Source organism: Saccopteryx bilineata, chromosome 8 (genome assembly GCF_036850765.1).
Source record: "Saccopteryx bilineata isolate mSacBil1 chromosome 8, mSacBil1_pri_phased_curated, whole genome shotgun sequence".
Classification (NCBI taxonomy): Eukaryota; Metazoa; Chordata; class Mammalia; order Chiroptera; family Emballonuridae; genus Saccopteryx; species Saccopteryx bilineata.
The window spans coordinates 65272406-65292835 of NC_089497.1; the positions used below are offsets into that span (position 1 = coordinate 65272406).

The window sequence follows — 20430 nt, forward strand, 5'->3', positions numbered from 1 at the left end:
TTTCTATAGGAACTTAATCTGTATTAATTCAAGAAATTATAAAAAATTAGATATCAGAGTCACAACTCTAGAGATTAGAAATTAAAAGAGGGACAAATATATGGTGACAAAAAATTATTTGACTTTGGGTGATAGGCACACAACAAAATCAACAGTTCAAATGCTATAGAAACGTTTACCTGAAACCTATATATTCTTACTGATCAATGTCACTCCATTAAATTTGATTTTCTAAATAAAATTTAAAAAATAAATTAAAAATCCTTATTTGACAGATGGAGAAATTAAAGCTCAGAAATGAAAAGGTCTCATGGACACAATGTAACTTTTGTTCAGTTAATCAATTAATATTCAAACTATTTGTGTGAGTGCCTCTACCTGAGTTGCAAAGATTTCCAAGATGGTATCACATGTTTCTAATTTGGACTCTTACTATCCCTCCCTTATTTCACTCTATTCCCAAGACAAAGTTAAATGAACTCAGGGTTTCCTGAAATGGCTTATGCTAGAGACCCCTGCTCTTAGAGACTCACTCCAACCAATATTATCAAATGCCCAAAGTTGAACAGTAAAAACAGGCCAGGCTCAGACATGACTTTTTTTCAATGGAGAACAGTTTCCTGGGAAAAAAGTGACTTTTCAACAGCCTTCACTATCCCGCCCACTCCCCCAGACACATCAAAGCATTCTCCTCTTGTGGTTCATAGTCACTCCTCTATTTTCTCTGTTAGGGCATATGTTATAGTTTCCCTTCATGAAGGGGAGATTCTTTTTTTTTCCTTTTTTTAGCAAGAGAGAGAGGGACAGACAGGGACTAGCAGACAGGAAGGGAGAAAGATGAGAAGCATCAACTTGTCCTTGTGTCCCTTTAGTTATTAAGTGATTGTTTTCTCATATATGCCTTGATGGGGGCGGGGGGGGACTCCAGCCGAGCCAGTGACCCTTTGCTCAAGCTAGCAACCTTAGGCTCAAGCCAGTGACCATAGGGTCACTTTTATGATCTCACGCTCAAGTGGCAACCCCACGCTCAAGCTGGTAAGCCCATGCTCAAGCCATGGGGGTTTTTGAACTTGGGTCCTCAGCACCCTAGGTCGACGCTCTATCTACTGCACCACCACCTGGTCATGCAGAAAGATTCATTTTTTTAAAGCCTGGCAACTAACATAGCATCTATCCAATATATACCTATTGGTTTGATAAAAGGCCAACATGTTTTTTAAATGAAAATATTAGATACTTTATAGGCAACTAGGTTTATTATTAAGATTAATGACAAAACATGAAATATTTCCAAGAGTTAAAAGTTTAGCTATGACTTCTCCATGGATAAATTTTTGCAGTTCTTACCAAAAATACTCTACAACCCAGTTTCTTTCTGTAGGTATACCATGTTCCTTGAAGGGTATGCTGGGAATGCAATAAAACTCTTTAACCAATGTTGGGCAGCAAGCTACCACTGTCTCCATTCCAGAAATGAGGGCAATCTGTTTATACAACAGTCCTCACCATGATCTATATGTCCCATTACCCCTAACCAGCAGCCTTGCCAGTCAATTCACCAGTAACCCAAAGCCTATCTGTACAGTGAACCAGTCAGTTTGTGCTTTTCAAAGTCTTAATTGCCAAAAATAAATGACTGCTTGTTTTGTTTTATTTTTCAAAAACTGTTTTGTTGCTAGCTGTTGCTTTATTTGATGTATTCTGCTCTATTGTGAATTATATCTTTTAAAATTAAAGACAAATTTCTATTTATAACACAGGGGATTTGTTCAATTAACAAAAAAGTCTGGAGAGTGTTGAATAGGAGGTTTCTGTTAAAATTTTGATAAAGTAAGATTGCTTATGAAGCATCTTGGTCACATTAAAACCAAAACAGCACCATTTTTCCTTGCAAATATCCTATCATAAATATTATCAAAGTATCTTGTCAAAATAATATATCATAAAACTAATCTGTCAAAATACTGTATCATCTGAGACATGAAGTTTGGGAAAACTTTACAACCAGTATATAAACTGGTGGTGTAAACACAGTAACAGAAATGACAAACACTACTTTCTACCAAAGTAGAATTGAATGTTTAGCACTAATACTTTAATGTACACCAACACTGAAGCTCCATGCATCCATCAGCTATCCAGGTAGGAATGATGAACTACTAAAAAGAGAACTTACCTGCTAATTATCAGTCCAATTTTCTAAATTTCCAATCTTCTAAGCATTTAGCTTTGCAACTATAAGTCAGTCGAATGTCTCAGTTTTCCCATTTATGGTAAGTGCAACATACACGTGGCAGTGCTTTGGAAGAGGTAATGCTGTATAGGCCTAAGATACTAGTTCTGGCAGTGAGAATTGTACACATCAACTCAGAGCTGTGGTGGGGCTCTGAATATCCCTGCAATGAGGTCAGAGCAAAGCCATTCCAACTGTTTGCTAGAATGAACCAGAGGCAATTGATGAGACCCAAGATGGCTTCCCATCCCTCGGCAAACAACTCAGAGAACGTGCCAAGAGTAGAACACAGCATAAGAGATAAGGGTACAAGAGTGAACTGTATGTCAAGTACGGATAATTCTGCATGCTTTCTAACAGGCCTTTTTTTTTTGGGGGGGTATCATCTCAGCAGAGCTTAATTATAACTCTACGAGGATATAAACTGAATCATTTTCCTCATTTTGCAAACCAGTCCTAAGTTACCAGAAAGAGACAGTGAAAGTGATAAGGACCTACATGTTCTGATATCTATTTCATATCTACTTCCAGTGTAATACGTTATCTCCCTATCTGGAGAAATCACTCAATATGAATCCGATTGTGCAAAAGATTCTGATTTATTGGCACAATTCTTCCTTGTCAGGCCTACATCTTTTCTGGGTGCTATTTCAGAGTATTATGGTTTAGTAAATAGGACCATGGGTATTAGAATCAGACAGCCATAGTTGTAATTTCCACTTAAACAGTCATGAGCTCTGACACTTAGGGAAACTGACTCAACCTCCCCATGCCTCAACTTATTAATATATTCTATAGGGATACTAGCACCATCTCTTATATGTATACATTAAACAACATAATTCATGCAAAACATTTACTAGAGATCCTCACAGATAACAAGAACTTAAGCATTCTCAACTATGACTACTTTATCTAGTGCAAAGAATGTATGGGCAGCTCTGTGCATATATATGTGACATGTAGGAGTGTGCACATGTGTATGGGAATGTGCATTGCACAGAATATGTATGTATGTGACTGTGTGTACACAGGTATGTGTGCATGTACATCTTTGTACACACATGTGCGTATTGGATATTGGGTGTCTAAGTGATTGTGTGTATGCCATGTGTCTGTGGGATCATGAAGGGCCAGAAAAGGGGAGAAGGAAAATTAGAGAACTCAGGGTCAAATAAAAAAGATTCTGACAGATGGCAACTTTACAAACACATAACCTGACAAGCAGAAGGGCAATTAGATACCTTGTATCACAACAGTGACACATCTTTTGATTAAGTTTCCAAATCTTTTCTCCCTATATAAGTCCCTTTCTTCCCAGACACTGCTGAACAGGAAACAGGGACAGACGTGTGAGCCTGTGCATGTTTACTGTTTCTTACCCACTTCAAGAATGGAAGCGAGGTGGCACAGAAGGCAAACCTCACCTATAATGAAAAGCCCCAGTGGGTTTATCAGTCCTTTCTGCATCTCAGAGATTGCACTGTGAAGATAATGAGATAAAACACCATGCTACAGCCTTCAGTGGTAAACCCGGAGCGTTTTGATAAAGCATAATTTTCTGGCAAACGGGTTCTGAACTACCAAAAATACATAAACTACATAAAAGTATTTATTTTAAAAAGCCACTGTTTGCCGATCTCTGAGCTGTCAGGGAAGCCAACGTCCTTCAATGCCCTTAGTGCCCAGGACAGCAGGAAAACAGAAACTGGAGAGGTAAAAGCACCTCCGTGAGGCTTCATCAATGGACGCCTTTCTTGGATTTAAAAAATATATACTATGGATCTTTAATATATAGGGGAATAATATGTTGTAATACTACAATTGTAACTTAATATGTCTCAGGCAAAAATAATAAAAAGGAATCAATGTGTGAAACAAAAGAAACCAAAGAAACAGAGATTTCTCTCCTAATATCTGTCAACATCCAACTTACAAGAGCAACTGCTTTGTACTGGAAAACCTCATAACTGTTTTCATAAGTTCCAGGCCTGTAATCGCATCAAGTATATTCCAGGAATGACAGCGGAGCCTACTGTTATCAAAATAGGACGCCCAGCCCAGGTTTTCTTTTCCCGTCCTTCCTAGGAGAGTCTTGGTTTCTTCTCAACTAGGTTTGAACCCTAGTGCCAAGTGACGGTTGGTGACTGTTTAGGTGGACCCAGAAAGAAGGGCAAACCAGCACTGGGCACCTAGGACCACCTGACCCCTACATTCATTGCTTCCTGATAGGACTATATTCTCTCTGATCCACACTATGCGAAAGTGTATGGCAACAACATGTGTGGGCAAGCCAGTCCCCTATCCAGGCCTCACTGTCCTCCTTTGTAAGGTTGAGGAACTTGATGCAAAAGACCTCCAAGGTCACTTTTCACACTGAAGTGTTGGATAGAAGAAAGCGAAGTTGTGAAGCCTTTATAAAGGGTATCTTACCTAAAAGGATACTATGAAAAAAAGTCGTAAAACGTACATCTGTGTGTGACCCACATCTAAAATATTATGTAAGTATTCAGATGCATAAATAGCTAAAGGACAAGTTCTAATGTTTATTTTTAAAAACAGACTAGAAGAGAAATCAATGCAGGAAAGAAATAAAAGGATTCTATGCAAAAGGTGACAAGTTCATAATGTACAACTTTATCCTGAAAACAGAAAAGTCAGTGTTTCATTAAACGAGTGGAAAAAGGATGTACTTATCAAAAATATATCATGTTTAACGTGGTGCTACCTCTGATAAGTGTGATGAGTTTGAAAAACATGTGTATAGTGTTTCATCATTTACAAAGCAATTTAAGGCACAACATGTCATTTACTTCTCACAAAACCATATATGATAAGCACAGGAAGTAATGATATCATGAATGAAGAAGATGAGTTTTGGAGAAATAAAACAACAAAAATGTATGCTTCCAAACAAGGCAGAGGTGGAATTGGAATTAAAGCTTTAAACCTCTAAATGCTTAGTCCAAGAATTGCTGATGCAAATCATTCTCAGTTAAACAAAAAGCTTCCCAATTCTGTCAAATTACTATGTAAGCAGCAGAAGACTGCTGCTTCTCTAAGTTAGGGTTTTCCCCTCCAATGAAGACATTAGGCTAATGGTTGTTGCAGACACTGGCTCGAGCTTTAAGAGTATACAGCTGTCCAGATAAGAGAAAGGAGGAAGAGGATGCTGCTTATAAACATTTGAGAAGCAACTTTGAAGGGTTCTCAAAGTGTGGTCCCAATATCAGCACCATCTGGGAACTTTTTTTTTTTTTTTAAGTGAGAGGAGGGGAGACAGACTTCCGAATGCATCCCAACCGAGATCCACCCAGCAACAATCTGGGGGCAATACTCAAATTTACCGAGCTATTTTTAGTGCATAAGGCTGATGCTCGGACCGACAGAGCTATCCTCAGTGCCTAAGGCTGATGCTCAAACCAATTGGTCACTGGCTGCAAGAAGGGAAGAGAGAAAAAGGAGAGAGAGAAGGGAAGAGAAGCAGATGGTCACTTTTCAAGTGTGTCCTGAAAAGGAATCAAACCTAGGAAGTTCACATGCCAGGCCAACATTCCATCCACTGAGCTAACTGTCCAGGTTCTGGGAACTTACTGGAAATACAAATTGTTAACCCCTTATTAGATGTAACAGCAAATATGTCCTGCCATTCAGTGGGTTGTCTTTTCATTTGTTTGATGGTTTCTTTTGCTGTGCAAAAGCTTTTTAGTTTCATGTGGTCTCATTTGTTTATTTTTTACTTTGTTTTGCTTGCCCAAAGAGATAGATCAGCAAAAATACTGTTACAAGTGATGTCTGAGATTCTATTGCCTATGTTGTTTTCTAGGACCTTTCTGGTTTTGTGACTTATACTTAATTCTACCACTCATTTTGAGTTTAGTCTTGTGTATGGTATAAGTTGGTGGTCTAGTTTAATTTTATTTTTTTATTTTTTTATGTACCACTCCAATTTTCCCAAAACTGTCTTTACTCCATTGTATACTCTTGCCTCTTCTGTCAAATATTAATTGACCATAAAGGTGTAGGCTTATTTCTGGGTTCTCTGTTCTGTTTCATTAATCTCTATGCCTGTTTTTATGCCAGTACCAGGCTGTGGGTTTTTTGTTAATTTTATTTTTAAGATTTTATTTTTATTCATATTAGATAGGGAAGAGAGAGATAGAGAGAGAGGAGAGAAAGAGAAGGGGGAGGATCCCGCCCTTGCTGGTTAACTCTGTGAAGAGTGTCGGACCTGCATCAAAGTTGCCGTTTTGATCACCGGTCAGGGCATACACAGGAACAGCTCATTGTTCCTGTCTCTCTCTCTCTCTCTCTCTCTCTTTCTTCTCTATTCCCCTTCCTCCTCTCCCACTAAAATCAATAAATCTGGTGTGAATGAGTTAACATTAGACATAACTGTTGTCAGATCTTCAAGAAGGGGGAGGAGCAGGAAACATTAAATCTCATATGTGCCTCGACCAGGCAAGCCCAGGGTTTAGAACCAGCGACCTCAGCATTCCCAGTCAACACTTTATCCACTGTGCCACCACAGGTAAGGCAGTACCAAGTTACTTTGATTACAATGGCCTTGTAGTATAGTTTCATATTAGATAGTGTGATTTCTTCCACATTTTTCTTCATTCTCAAGATTGCTGAAGCTATCTGGGTTTTTCTTTTTAAATTATTATTCAATATAAATTTTTGGAATATTTGTTCTAGATTTGTGAAGTATGCCATTGGTATTTTAATAGGAATTGCATTGAATCTATAGATTGCTTTGGGTAGTGTGGACATTTTAATGATATTAATTTTTTAATACCAAAATTTATAAAGAACTTATAAATCTCAAAAGAAAGGAGACAAACAATCCAATTTAAAAATGGGCAAAGGATATGAATAGATACTTCTCCAAAGAGGACCTATATGCATATGGCCAATAGGCATATGAAAAAATGCTCACATGACTAATCATCAGAGGGTCAACTTCAAACCACAATGAAATATCTCTTCACACTTGCCAGAATGGCTATCATCAACAAATCAACAAACAACAAGTGCTGACAAGGATGTAGAGAAAAGGGAAGCCTGGTCCACTGCTGGTGGGAATGAAGTCTCCTGTAGAAACATTATAGAGTTTACTTAAACTATCCCACTTCTGGGATTATATCCCGAGAACCCCAAAACACTAAATCAAAAGAATATATGCACCACCGTGTTCACTGCAATGTTATTTTTAAGAGTTAAAATGTGGAAGCAGCCCAAGTATCAATCAGTGGATGAGTGGATGAAAAAGCTGTGGTACATTTACATAATGGAATACTACGTAGCAATAAAAAGAAGAAAATCTCACCTTTTGCAATAGCATCGATGAACTTGGAGATTATTATGCTAAGTGAAATGAGCCAGTTGAGAAAGACAAATACCATACATACTCACTTATATGTGAACACAATAGTCTGGTGAACAAAATAGAAATAGAGGCATGTAGACGTGGAACAGATGAACAGCTGTCAGGAGGGGGACTGGATGAAAGAAAGTGAAGGGATTAGCCAATAAACATACATGCATAACATATAGATACAGACCATAGGGTGGAAATAGCCAGAGGGAAAGTGGGGTTGGTAATAGGGGAAGGAGGGCTAAGGGGAGGAGGACTGGGGACAGAAAGAGACTTTTCTCGGGGCAGAGGGTGCAGGATGCAGTGTGTAGATGGTGTTATATTGATGTGTACACTTGAAACCTGTATAGTTTAGCAAACCATGCTATCCCCATAAATTAAAAATAAATAAATTTAATTTTAAAAAAAGAAAAAGAAAAAATAAATACCATATTTTTCGCTTCATAAGATGCACTTTTTCCCCCCAAAAGTGGAGGGGGAAATGCCCGTGAGTCTTATGGAGCAAAAAGTACAGTAGTTGCAAATTTACCATAGTGAAGTACTAAATATGAAAACAGTTAATTGTTTTTTTAAGTAAAAGGGAAAATTACAAATCCTTGAGCCACTGCAGCCCTACTGAATCAGAAACTCAGGAAGTTGAGCCCACCATTCTCTGCAGGCATTCTGAACAGTCACTTAAAACAACTGTGACAAGTTCATATCTATGAGTCATGATTTTTGTTTTCAAGGCCAACCTAATTCAGTTATCAGAGTGATTGATTACCTTGTAATCCACAGAAATAGATGTCGAGGATTCATGCGTGGTCACTACTCTAGCTTTGGCTTAAAAGTCCATACATTAGATGCCACTGAAATAACCAAAAGGACTAGATGAAGGCTCAGGACCAGTTAGATCCACACCCTTCAGGGTATTGTAAAAATGACGCCCAGTTTATATGAAACAGATAATTGGTTTCAGAGATTTACAGGGATATCACAGACCAAATGTATATGTCAGTCATACACACACACACACACCGGACAATTTAAGGACCACTATGCAGCTCCCGTTAAGATCTGCTAAGGCCAATAGTGCTAACAATAGGCCAAATATAGTTCTAAGTGCTTTATACATGGTAACTCATTTATTCCTCAATGCAGTCCCATGAAGTAGTCACTATAATTATCTGTATTATAAACCTGAAAAAAACAAAGAGATAAAAAAAAGTTTAAGTGACTGATCCCAGGTTACACAATTAGAAAATAGTAGAGCTGAAATTTAAACCCAAAGCAATCTGGTCCTAGAATCCATCATTTTAATCACTACAATATACTTCCTTTCAAATAATCTTAAATTCTATGAGGTTGATTCTAAATCACACTGAATACCATAAATTTAGGAGCACATTATCTTAAAGAACAAGGACTTGGTCCTTCAATGTGCAGATACTTCCCTCTGGTTGTATACAATGACTCCCATCAACTTCTTAGTGAAAAATCTTCTAGAGTGAAATAGCAAAAGCACAGGAAAAGAAGTCACTATAGTTTCTTTTTTTTAAGAGGGACAAAATCATACTAACTCAAAAAATTCAAATTGCCACGAGAGACCATCTCATTCCTCCATCCCAATTTACAGATATTGAAAGAGACCCAGAAAAGTTGTGACTGCCTACTAAATATATTGGCCAATGAAAGACATTCTAGACCTCTTAAGACATCTTAAGTAACTGTTCCCAGAATTCTAATCAAATTATTTCACTTGCTTGTTTTAAGAGATAACATATTCTTTGCAAGGTTAAGGATGTAAGGTGTCCTCTTGCTTGCCTCTCACACTGTTTCACAAACGTATAACCCATCTCAGTGTTCACCCAAAATTCTATTGATCTTTAGAAAGACGATCCTCTAAGGTTATAAGAGGTTGTCAATAAAAATTTTAATAAATAAAACATCTATATCAGCTATCATGGTAAACAGAACTGAGTAGTTTGAGGCTAAGTAGTTTGCCTTAAGAACAAGAATAGTCATCTTGGGGACCTGAATAAAATCAGGGTCTTTTGTCTTTCCTTCCAAGTTTTATATGCCCCAAGCCCTGCAACTAAAAATGAAAGTACCATGAAATCATAGCGCCGTTCAAATCAATTCTCCCATCTGCTGTCCGGACTCTTTTTCCAGCATTATTGCTAAAAATTCATTTGATGATGATGGCAGTGAAAGCAGCAACAGTAATAGTATTATTATGTGAGTTAGTGTATTCACATATTATACACACACCCATTATTTTATGTCCTCATCTCAACTCTGAGACATGTTACTAAGGTTAATAACTGAGGTTTAAGTAGTTTAAATCACTCACTTGGTAAATGTCAGAGTATCATTTCAAATGCCTATATTAAAGACACACTTGCCATCTACTAAGGGAGCCTACACTGAATTTTAACTGTCCTTACTGTTAGAAAGATGTCTTTATATTATATTGCTGACTGCCTTTTTCAGCTCTAAATACTAGTCTTTCCTTTGCTCCTTGAAGCTGCAAAGAAATCTGATTTTTCCTGAAGATGACTATACAAGTAAGGATAGGTGGCATCAACAGCCTCTAAGATATCCAGGCAAAGTTCTGCCTCTTCCTCTTAAAGCAACATCCTATGTATGTGTCTTCCCTAGGATGTATATTCTGTGCTGTAACTGTCAGTCTGTATTCTCCCAATAGACCAGGGGTAGTCAAACTTTTTATACCTATTGCCCACTTTTGTATCTCTGTTAGTAGTAGAATTTTCAAACCGCCTACCACTTCCACAGTAATGGTGATTTATAAAGTAGGGAAGTAACTTTACTTTATAAAATTTATAAAGCAGAGTTATAGCAAGTTAAAGCATATAATAAAAATTACTTACCAAATACCTTATGTTGGATTTTCGCTAAGTTTGGTAGAATAAATCTTTATAAAACAACTTACTATAGTTAAATCTATCTTTTTATTTATACTTTGGTTGCTCTGCTACCACCCACCATGAAAGCTGGAACACCCACTAGTGGGCAGTAGGGACCCGGTTGACTACCACTGCACTAGACTATAAACTTCTATAAGTCAGGAGCCATGCACAATTTTCTGTGTATATTTCAGGCACACTGATGAATACAAGCTTTTGACTTTTTTTTAGATATAATTCACATACCAAAAAAACACTCTTTAAAAATGTGTAACCAGTGGTCTTCATTATATTCAAGTAATTTTGCAATCCATATTACTATCTAATTCCAGGATTTTTTTTTTTTAATGAGAAAAAAAGAGACAGAGACAGAGACAAAAACAGAGACAAACAGGATGGGCAAGAGATGAGAGGCATTAACTCATAGTTGCGGCACTTTAGTAATTCACTGATTTCTTCTCATACATGCTTTGACCAGGGGGTTCCTGCCAAGCCAGTGACCCCTTGCTCAAGTCAAAGACATTGGGCTTAAGCCAGAAACCTTGGGCTCAAACCAGTGACTTTGGGCTCAAGTCAGAGACTTTAACCTTCAGGCCAGCAACCTTTGGGCTCAAGCCACCTTGGGGTCATGGCTATGATATACCATGCTCAAGCCAGTGACTGTGCTCAAGCCAGATGAGCCTGTACTCAAGCCAGCAACCTTGGGGTTTCAAACCTGGCATTCCAGGTCAATGTTCCATCCACTGCACTATTACTTGGTCGGGCCAGAATAGTTTAATTATTCTTAAAATAACTCTGTACCCATTGGTCCTCACTCCTTATTTTTTCTACATCCAACCCGTGGAATTTACTAATCTTTCTGCATCTATGGTTTTATTAATTCATATAATTGAAATCACATAAGATGGAGTCTTTTGTGTCTAGTTTGTTTCATATTGCATATGTTCTGCAGGTTCATCCATGTTATAGCATGTATTCTAGCATTTCACCCCATTTTATGGCTGAAAAATATTCAATGTTATGGATATATTACATTCGATTTATTCATTCATCAAGTGATAAATATTTAGGCTACGTGCATGTTTTGGCTATTATGAATAATGCTCGCATACACATTCAGATACAGACTTTTGTGTGGACATACGCTTTAATTCTTTTGGGAATAACAGGAATACAATTGCTTGATCATATGACACTATGTCTAATCTTTTGAAGAACTGCAGGAGTTCTACCAAAGTGGCTACAGCAGTTTGTAATCAACCAGTAATGTGTGATAGTCCCAATTTCACTACATCCTTACCAACACATTTTTCTTGTCTGTCTTTTTTGTTATTACAACTACCTTAGTGTGTGTAAATAAGTATCTCATTGCTGTTTTGATCAGACCATTTCCTAGATGACAAATAATGCCAAGCATCTTTTCTTATGCATGTTAACCTCTTGTTTATCTTTGGAGAAGTGTCTATTCAGATCCTTTGTCCATTTCTTAATTGGATTATTTGCCTTTCTCTTATTGAATTATAAGAGTCTAAATATATTCTAGATACAATTCTTATAACAGATATGTGATTTGCAATGTGATCTTCCAGTCTCTGCGTTGGTTGTCTTTTCACATCTTGATGTCATTTCAAGTACAAAGGTGTTTAACTTTGAGGAAATTCAATATACCCATTTTTTTCTTCAAAGGTTGATACTGTTAATGTCACTGAATAATCCAACATTATGAAAACTGCTCCTGTTTTCTTTTTTATTTAAGACTTTACTTGTTAATTTTATTTTTTATATTTTTTTATTTTTATTTTTTTTAGAGAGAGGGAGAGAGATGGGGGAGGAGCAGGGAGCATCAACTTGTTGTAATAGTTGCTCTTCATATGTGCCTTGACCGAGCAGCTCCGGGCCTGGAACCTGAGACCTCAGCATTCCAGGGCAACACTCCATCCACTATGCCACCACAGGTCAGGCTCCTGTTTTCTTTTAAGAATATTTAGTTTTGCCTCTTCTGTTTCTGTCTTTGATCCATTCTAAGTTAATTTTTATATATGATATGAGGTAGGGGTCCAACTTCCTCCTTTCACATGTGGATATCCAGTTGTCTCAGCATATGTTGGAAAAAAAAGAAAACAGTGTTCCCCATTGAATGCCTTGGACTCTCTGCTGAAAATCAATTGGCTATAAAAGCAATGGTTTACTTTTGGACTCTCAGAACTATAATATTGCTCTGTATATACACCTAATGCCAGTACCACACTGTCTGATTCCTGAAGCTTTGTAATAAGTTTTAAAATTGGGAAGTGCGAGTCTTTGTTTTCCTTTGTCAAGATGGTTTTTGTAATTATGGGTCCTTTGATATTTCATATGAATTTTAGGATTCTTTTTTTTTATGTATTTTTCTGAAGTTGGAAACCGGGAGGCAGTCAGACAGACTCCCACATGTGCCCGACCGGGATCCACCCGGCATGCCCACCAGGGGGCAATGCTCCGCCCATCTGGGGCGCTGCTCTGTTGCAACCAGAGCCATTCTAGCGCCTGAGGCAGAGGCCACAGAGCCATCCTCAGCGCCCGGGCCAACTTTGCTCCAATGGAGCCTTGGCTGCGGGAGGGGAAGAGAGAGACAGAGAGGAAGGAGAGGGGGAGGGGTGGAGAAGCAGATGGGCGCTTCTCTTGTGTGTCCTGGCCGGGAATCGAATCCGGCACTCCTGCACGCCAGGCCAACGCTCTACCACTGAGCCAACTGGCCAGGGCCTGAATTTTTGGATTCTTATAGAGTCTAAAATCCACTTACAACTTTTGACTCTCCCGAAAGTTAATTAATAATAGAATTACTGTTGACTAGAAACCTTACTATAACAAAATCAGTGGATTAATACATATTTTACATATGTATTAAACTAAAGAAATGTTATTAAGAAAATTATAAGGAAGACAAAATGCATTTATAGTATATATATACTTTAAATATATATATTTATTTAATTATTTATATATATGTATTTTTTTAAGTGAGAGGAGGGGAGATGGAGACAGACTCTGGCATGCATCCCAACTGGGCCTCATCTGGGGCCAATGCTAGAACCAACCGAGCTCAGCACCAGTGGCAGACTCTTGGGCCAACCGAGCTATCCTCAGTGCTCAGGGCCAACACTTGAACCAGATGAGCTACTGGCTGCAGGAAAGGAAGAGAAAAAAAAAGTGCGAGAGGAAAGAGAAGAGAAGCAGATAGTTGCTTCTACCGTGTGCCCTGACTGGAGATCAAACCTGACACATCTGCATGCTGGCCTGATGCTCTATATCCACTGTGTCAACCTGCCAGGGCCTACAGTGTGTGTGTGTGTGTGTGTGTATATATATATATATATATTTTTTTAATTTTTGTATACATGAACCCACCCAGTGCAAACCTGTGTTATTTAAGCGTCAACTGTATTATGCCTTCTATTCAATAAACACAGGTTACTTTTCCATTATTTAAGTCTTCAATGTCTTAAACAATTCACCAGAGATTTTAGGTTCAACTAATGATCAAATGATAAAAGAAAAAAATAAATAAAAATGTAAGCATACCAATCAATGAATAAAAGAGAACCCAAGTGCTGAAAACACAGACACAATGACCACCTTCTTGAATCCAATGCCCTTCTCGGAAAGTCACCCTCTACCAATCTTCAAGATACATTTTAGTCTTTTTATCACATTGTGAGCCATAGATTTTAGTGTCCTTTCTCTTTTGCCCATCTGACCTGGTAGACAGTTGGTAGAGAGGTGATGGCCTAAATGACACATTCACATTCACATCCTCCCTTCTCCAAAATACTTGTTCTCACACAGCTACAAACAGACCACCCTGATTCTCCCTCTCTTTTTCTCCCCTTATTGGCTGTAAGGTCTGATTTACAAGTAACTGTAAAAGCAGACTTCCCCATATACAAAGTTAAACATTATAACTTATAGCTATAATAGGTTGACTGATGAGGAAAGGAACTCTAAACTTAGTATTATATAGAATATTAAGTCATCCAGGATGCTGTTTATAAAAAGTGTTTCCTGGCTTTGATTATCTTTGTAAGAATCAATTTAACATGCCGGCCATTTGGGAAATAAAAATATCTCTTTGCATAAGGTGGGTGGCTATGAAGCTTAACACCTCTAGCAGTATCCGAGAAGTATCATTTTCCAGAATTTTCAAATAAGTAGTACAATATCAAGATGAAATAAAAAAGAATTCTAGACTCTTCAGCTAAGGATTCATACTTCTGACTACTAGTCCTTCAAGCTTTCTGAGATACCACATTTCCTCAGAGGAAAAATAAATATTCTATCCCTTTAGCTACTTTAAATCTTATATTTAATTAACATTACTTAATCTTATATTTAATTAATATTACTTAATATCTTACTTTAATGGATCCATTGTTTACCATCAATATAAGCAAAGAATCTATTTAGAGTTAAATTTTCTCTTAAAAAAAAGTATAAAGTTTACATATTTCAAGGATGTTCACAGGCACATAGAGATAGAAAGCTTATTGCCATTTCAAAAAGCATGAGTGACCCTGGCCAGGTAGCTCAGTTGGTTAGAGCGTTGACCCAATATACCAAGGTTGTGAATTCAATCCCTGGTCAGGGCACATCTCTCTTTCTTTCTCCCTTTCTCTCTCTATATAAATCAATAAGTTAAAAAATAATTATAAAAATTAAAAAGCATAAGTGAGATTTAGGCAAGTAGTCTTTAAATGGCTTAAATTGGCATATACTTTTGACGTATGCAATGCTGTGCTGGGAGGCAGCAGGAACAACGTGGTAAAGGAAGGAGGGCATGAACTACAGATATTCAAGCAAACTATGTAAGATAATTCAGCAGATTTTTTTTTCTGAAAAAGAAAGAATATATCAGTTCATCAGTCAAGTAATTATGTTTACTATCATTGAGTCCAGTACTTGATCACAGAGATCTTTGTATTAGAAAACATTCAATATAATGATCCTCTTTTTTCAGTAGTACTGTGGAGGATACAGGAGAGAACTTGATGTTGATTTTCATATCATCACAATAATAAGAGAATGGGTACAGTATTGAATTACAACCCAAGATAACATCTCAGCCAAGTGCAATGCTTTCAAGTAATATTAGGCCACACAGGAATAAAGCTAGAAATTTTAGCTTAATCAGTGGCTACCATTAAGTTGACTTTACAAACACATCAGCGTTAGCTATACTTCTTTTTTTATTGATGCAAGTATACATTAATTAAGAAAAAAATCATAAAGCTGGTACCCTTTGTCATTCATTAACTCGATGTCCACCCAGACTGGATTAGCTAGCAAATTCTAAGGTGATTATAATCATCACTAGATTTAATGACAATATTTATTTACCAGTATTTAGTCAGCAAATACAAATTTGCATGCCTCTTGTATATCAGGAAACAAAAGATAATCTTGCCTTAAAAACATCAATCTGGTATTGATCACAATTATTTCTTTGCTGTTCAAGCTTAAGGAACAATACCTTTTTTATATTATCTCCTTAAGGTATACTCTACAAGTAAAATTACTAGGATTTTTACTTTATATTTGAGTAATTTGTGCTTTAGAACAAAAAAATACAATCTAATTCCCTTCACTCTAGAGTCCCAATATGACAGCATAGCTGAGGTGCATGTTGGAGTTAGAGCCCAGGAACCAAAGAGAGACAACTTCTAAAATTTGCAAGCAGACCTCTCTGCACTTAGGTACTGGCTGGGTCAACAGCAGTTATGCGCCCAAATTGTATCTTTCCTTTCAATAAAATTCCAGTTTACAATCTTATAAGAAATATGTAGGTTCAAATTACATAACACAACAAATTAAAGTTTCATATTTGTAGTTAATATATTCACTGAAAGGCAATATATGACTTTCCTAGTAATTTTTCCACAGTGTGAAAAGAACCTTCGCAGTTCTATGTCAGTGTGAGATTTCGTGCGGAGGACAGACCAGTTACTCATTACGACAAATGGTGATATGTAGGATTAGTTATTAACCACCTCCAACCTTCTGTCTAGAGAGACCTTTGTTATCAGCATTATATTTTAATTTGGCTACAAAATCTATAAAAGAAACGGGTGTCAAAATGGACGAAACAGAGACATTATCTTATCTGAGGTATGGCTTTTTCTCTTAAAACACAGTACTCCTATGTGTTCATCATGGTAAAGTCTAATCATCTTGAGTAACAAAATATACCCGGATTTGTATTTTGTTGTTTAGTTGCTTCTTAAATTAAAAAGGGGGGGGGGTCCACGGGGTTTCAGATGCAGGCTACTGACAAAATAGATATTTAAACTGTAGGAAGAAAGAAACAGAGAAACCAGTCCTGACAAGAAAGTTCTTTAATTTTGCAAATATGATGTGTGCTTCTGCATGGACATAGAGCTCATTATTTCCACTAAGATGCTGCTGTAAAATGAAGAAACTCAACAGGCACCTTTGTGCATTTCTTTTTAAACCAATGCCTGAATTGAGTGATTCAGTGTCATGTAGAAGAATCATCTTGGAGCCAAGGTCTTGCAAACAAATCAGCACTAATGGCTTCCACAGGGACCATGGCCAGAGTACCACAGAAGACACCCCTATCCCTCCCCAGCTCCAGCAGAGCTGGCTTCTCCATGGCGGTGAGCACAGATGCCTGCTCAGCGTTGTCCAGACTACTGCTGGGAGCTAACCTACACCATCCATGCTGAGCACAGTCTTAGACTGGGGCACGTAACGTGGACATTTCTGTGCAAGACTTTTTTGTAAAGATGCAACCCAAGGTAGATTTTCAGCCTAAATTTCCACTGTAAAAATGTTACATTCAAAACAAAGACTTCAAGCTAACTTTATCATGCTTATCACAAAAGACACAAATACCAACATTGTCTTCTAAAAAAAGGAGGGGTATATATGTTATTGTGATGCAATTATATACAGTCTAAAAAGTAATTGCCCTTCATCAAACTCATAGAATGCAAATCTGAATCAGCTAACCACTCCTCCACCCCCACCTCATTGCTATTTAACTGTTGAAGTTTTCTGGCAGATCCAGACTAATCCAAAAATCACCCAGATCTTCTAAACACGGTCATTGAAAGAATCAGATCCTTTTTGCTTATAAAATGGTACCTTTGAACCTTTTGTTTTACTATACTCCCGTATGAGGTTTCTACAATGTTTCAGCTTTTACCATGGGCTTTTGAAGAAAGCTATTAGTAAGCAGACAATACAGATTCACTGACATGTCCATTTTGTTGTGGTGGTGGTGGTGGTGCTGGTGGTGTGTGTGTGTGTGTGTGTGTGTGTGTGTGTGTGTGTGTGTGTGTGTTTCTACAGCAAATCACAGTATGTCCCTACATTTTCCCAGTGCTGGTGGTGTGTGTGTGTGTGTGTGTGTGTGTGTGTGTGTGTGTGTGTGTGTTTCTACAGCAAATCACAGTATGTACCTACATTTTCCCCAGGAGAATACAGGAAGAGGAAAACAACACTCTCCACACCCATTCTCTTTTCAACAGCATAAGACCCTGTTCCTATCTCATTTCCCCAGAAGTCAAATAGAGAATTAGCAAGGTCCCAGTCTGCCGTGAAGTCCACAAGCGTCCCATCCCATGGGGTCAGAATGTCGGAGCTCTCCCCTCCCAGTAGCCCACATGTTTGGGTTGCACTAAATACTATGGAATAACTAAAAATGTAATTACTAATTAATCTCCCCTGCGGCTGCTCTTGACTTTTGCAAGCTAGAACAGGGAGCACAAGAGAAGAGCAGATCCAGGCCAACACGGGACCCCACCCTGATCGTGCAGCCCGCAGGCTCAGGCCACGTGAATTCCTCATAAATAGCCTTCCATACAGCACACACACCTGAAATAATTTCCCAGGTTGCCTCATAGATTATTGCTCTGTGAAAGGAATTCAGCGTGGGTGTGCTGAGATGGCAGTTACAGACGTGTACATGTGCCCAAACGGCATTTATGTACTCAGTTCCCAAACAGACTCCAAAATCACAATACTGTTTTAAAGGCTTTAAATAGGAAAGGCAAATGTAGCATTGATAGGGTAACCAGCATTCAGAAAAGATAAGTCTCAAGTCTTCAAAGGCATGAAGCTTTAAAACAAGTCCCAGATTCAAATTTATAATCCCAAAACAAAATGGGAAGGATTGAGTAAACAACTGTTTAAAACCAACATCTTGTTTCTTTAAACTCTAGAACAATATGGTATATTACCACAAAGGGGAATCATTGTAGTTACCATGCCCATTTTAAAAATAAAGGAAAGGGCCTTAGCTCGTTGGTGGTAAAGCATCAGCCCAGCATGTGGAAGTCCCAGGTTCAATTCCCGGTCAGGGCCCACGGGAGAAGTGACCATCTGCTTCTCCACCGTTCCCCCTCCTCCTCCTTTTCTCTCTCTCCTCTCCCCCCTTCCTCTCCTGCAATCATGGTTCAAATGGTTAGAGCAATTTGGCCCCAGGAGCTGACGATGGCTCCATGGCCTCACCTCCAGTACAGTGGCCCCAGATTGGCAGAGCATCCCTTGGTAGGGGGCTTGCCAGTTGGATCCTGGTCAAGGTGCATACAGGAATCTTTCTCTCTGCCTCCCTGCCTCTCATTTCACTTCAAAATAAATTTTAAAAAATAACAATAAACAAAGGAAAGGAAACTCAGACTGGTTACACATACAGTTCACAAAAATGGAGCTTTTTTTAGAGAGGCAACCACATGGAATTGAGAAGACAGTGCTCTCTATACTGGTAGACTTAAGAGTCTAGGCTATCAAACTATGCTCAACCCAATCCTTATCCCCGAAATCTCTCCAATTTTTTCATACTAGTCTAAATGAAGATAGCAAAATTGTATTTGATCAATTCAAAAGCAACTAGTTTGAAAAGGTACTAAATTCCCAGTTACCATGAACTACTAATATAAAAATATCTGGAAGTTCTTCCATGTCACCTGGGCACCAGCCCCAATCATACCAAACTCACTGCAGGGAAGAAAAGGCAGTTCTATACCAGGATTTAGAAGACCAGAACTCTAGCTCTGGCTTAGCCAAGAGAAGAAAAAAAATCATAAATCTATGATTTATCCTCTGTCTTCTAAGAAATTGAAAGAATTTTAATCCAACCCCTCATGTAGCTCTTCCAGAGACTCTAAACTGTAGTACTAAGAACAAATGATGCCAGACGATGTGGTCTAGGAATATTACTCACTTGAAGACACTAAACTAAAACATTGATAAAAGAAATCAAGGAAGATACAAACAAGTAGAAGCATATACCGTGTTCATGGATAGGAAGAATAAACATCATTAAAATGTCTATATTACCCAAAGCAATCTATAAATTCAATGCAATTCCTATTAAAATACCAATGGCATACTTCAAAGATATAGAACAAATATTCCAAAAAATTCATATGGAATAAAAAAAAAGCCACGATTAGCCACAGCAATCTTAAAGATGAAGAATAAAGTGGGAGGTATCATACTTCCTGATATCAAGTTATACTACAAGGCCATTGTACTCAAAACTGCTTGGTACTGGCATAAGAACAGGCATATAGATCAATGGAACAGAACAAAAAACCCAGAAATAAACCTAGGCATTTATGGTCAATTGATATTTGACAAAGGAGGTAATAGCATGCAATGGAGGAAAGACACTCTATTTAATAAATGGTGTTGAGAAAATGGGACAAGTGTATGCAAAAAAAAAAAAAAGAAAGAAAGAAACTAGACCACCAACTTACACTATTCACAAAAATAAACTCAAAATGGATAAAAGACAAATGTAAGTTGTGAAACCATAAACATCTTGGAAGAAAACATAGGTAGTAATCTCTCTGATATCTCTTGTAGCAATATTTTGTTTTGTTTTTTGTATTTTTCCAAAGTGAGAAGCAGGG

The 20430-nt window shown here is 37.8% G+C and overlaps 1 protein-coding gene across 12 annotated transcripts in view; it reads right to left on the reverse strand.

Annotated features, from left to right (window-relative positions):
• The window catches only part of LPP (LIM domain containing preferred translocation partner in lipoma), a 736954-nt gene that overhangs the window by 356127 nt on the left and 360397 nt on the right, over positions 1 to 20430 (reverse strand). The window lies entirely within an intron of this gene.